General features: G+C 33.6%; 1 non-coding gene across 1 annotated transcript; it reads right to left on the bottom strand.

Annotated features, from left to right (window-relative positions):
• Positions 1-2,181: 2,181 nt before the first annotated feature.
• On the bottom strand, positions 2,182-2,254 carry TRNAR-CCU (transfer RNA arginine (anticodon CCU)). Its single transcript has one exon. It is a non-coding gene; the product is annotated as a tRNA-Arg (tRNA).
• Between the last annotated feature and the right edge of the window lie 195 nt (positions 2,255-2,449).

The raw sequence follows: 2,449 nt of genomic DNA, 5'->3' as shown, positions 1-2,449 counted from the left end.
ATTGTAAAATAATTCCTGTTTATTTATCTTAAATAATATTTGGTATAGATATATGTAACTTTAATGTTGCATAGGTGAAATATACACTATACTACCAAAAATGCAGTATCTTTAAATAAAAATAAGTTAAATCTCACTTGTGCTCTATATTTAAAGGTAAACATTGTTTTTTTGGTCTGTAGCACCTAAATTGTCAGTAAAGTCAGTGTCCAAAGAAATATAAAAAGCAGAAAATTACCCTTTTGATGACAAGGATGAAAGGACTTCAAGAAACCCATCAGCAATTGCAATAGACATTGTTATTTTGTAGCCACTCTGATATTAAATTGCAATTAAAACTTAATAGGTATGTTTTGGTATATATGGATTTTCTCCAATACCATTAAGACAGTCACCTGCATTGAAAAAAAGCATAACTTCTAGAATGAGTATGAGCAACAAAGGGACATGCATCCTAGATGGGACTTGAAGCCACTGTCCAAGGTGATAGTAAACTTTTCAGGAAATTAATCCACAATGTCATTAGGATAAATGTCTGCTTTTAGATACTGGGCCATAATTTTGCAAGCTGAACAGTTCCAGATTGTTAAGCAGATTAAAGTTTCTGGTGGAGCCATTTGTGCAGTATGAAGCAAGAATAAAAGGAACATCTCCAAAATTATTTTAATGAAATAAACCTTTCTCCCCAGATGGGACTTGAACCCACAATCCCTGGCTTAGGAGGCCAGTGTCTTATCCATTAGGCCACTGGGGCTTAGTAACATCTTTAAGTGAAACTGATTTTTTCATTAGTATAATCATTAATTGTTGCGATATAGGAAAGCCGTTTATTTGTGTTCTTTGCTTTACAAATCCCAGCATGAAATTTGATTGTACTATCCAGACCTAATAGTGTAGACCCTCATGTTACAGTGCAGCAAAACAGATTGATGCAACTCTTTTACCAATAAAGAGGTAGTCTTTTGCATTCCATTTTGTTGACTAACTAAAGTAATGTTTACAGTGCATATGAACCAAAGCAGCTGTGTGTACTGGTACTTAAAAACAGTCATGTTTGTGTTTTTTTTCTGCCTTCATATCAGGATGTTCAGGAAGCAGATGATAATCATTAACTGATGACATTAGAAAAAATATTACATTTGCTCCAGGTGAGGCTTGAACTCACAACCTCAGCATTGCTCAACAGATACTGTCTTATAAGTCCTGTGCACAGACCGATTGCGCCACAGGAGCACATGGCCAAAGCGCATTATTTTTAGTTGAGTGATTTTAGCTTCGAGTTGACTAAGTAAATTAACTTGGTTTATTAATTTTAAATTAGTTACTTTTTAAATCCACTAAACTACTGCACCCAATACTAAAGTACCTAATAAAAGTAATATTCTAATCATAAGGTAATCAATTATATTGTGCATTTGTGTTATTGCCCAGTTTTATGTATCCATAGGTGTATATTGCAATGAATTCATGCCATTGTTGTACAGTTCAATATTATCAAAATTGTAAAATAATTCCTGTTTATTTATCTTAAATAATATTTGGTATAGATATATGTAACTTTAATGTTGCATAGGGAAAATATACACTATACTACCAAAAATGCAGTATCTTTAAATAAAAATAAGTTAAATCTCACTTGTGCTCTATATTTAAAGGTAAACATTGTTTTTTTGGTCTGAAGCACCTAAATTGTCAGTAAAGTCAGTGTCCAAAGAAATATAAATGGCAGATAATTACCCTTTTGATGACATTGATGAAAGGACTTCAAGAAACCCATCAGCAATTGCAATAGAAATTGTTATTTTGTAGCCACTCTGATATTAAATTGCAATTAAAACTTAATAGGTATGTTTTGGTATATATGGATTTTCTGCAATACCATTAAGACAGTCACCTGAATTGAAAAAAAGCATAACTTCTAGAATGAGAATGAGCAACAAAGGAACATGCATCCTAGATGGGACTTGAAGCCACTGTCCCAGGTGATAGTAAACTTTTCAGAAAACTAATCCACAATGTCATTAGGATAAATGTCTGCTTTTAGATACTGGGCCATAATTTTGCAAGCTGAACAGTTCCGGATTGATAAGCAGATAAAAGTTTCTGGTGGAGCCATTTGTGCAGTATGAAGCAAGAATAAAAGGAACATCTCCAAAATTATTTTAATGAAATAAAGCCTATCACCCCAGACGGGACTTGAACCCACAATCCCTAGCTTAGGAGGCCAGTGCCTTATCCATTAGGCCACTGGGGCTTAGTAACATCTTTGAGTGAAACTGATTTTTTCATTAGTATAATCATTAATTGTTGCGATATAGGAAAGCCATTTATTTGTGTTCTTTGCTTTACAAATCCCAGCATGAAATTTGATTGTACTATCCAGACCTAATAGGGTGGACCCTCATGTTACAGTGCAGCAAAACAGATTGATGCAACTCTTTTACCAATA

Source organism: Taudactylus pleione, unplaced genomic scaffold, assembly GCF_031769625.1.
Source record: "Taudactylus pleione unplaced genomic scaffold, aTauple2 ptg000473l, whole genome shotgun sequence".
NCBI classification, from domain to species: domain Eukaryota; kingdom Metazoa; phylum Chordata; class Amphibia; order Anura; family Myobatrachidae; genus Taudactylus; species Taudactylus pleione.
Note: the sequence above shows the minus strand (reverse complement) of the source record. Positions and strands in the feature narration are given on the sequence as shown.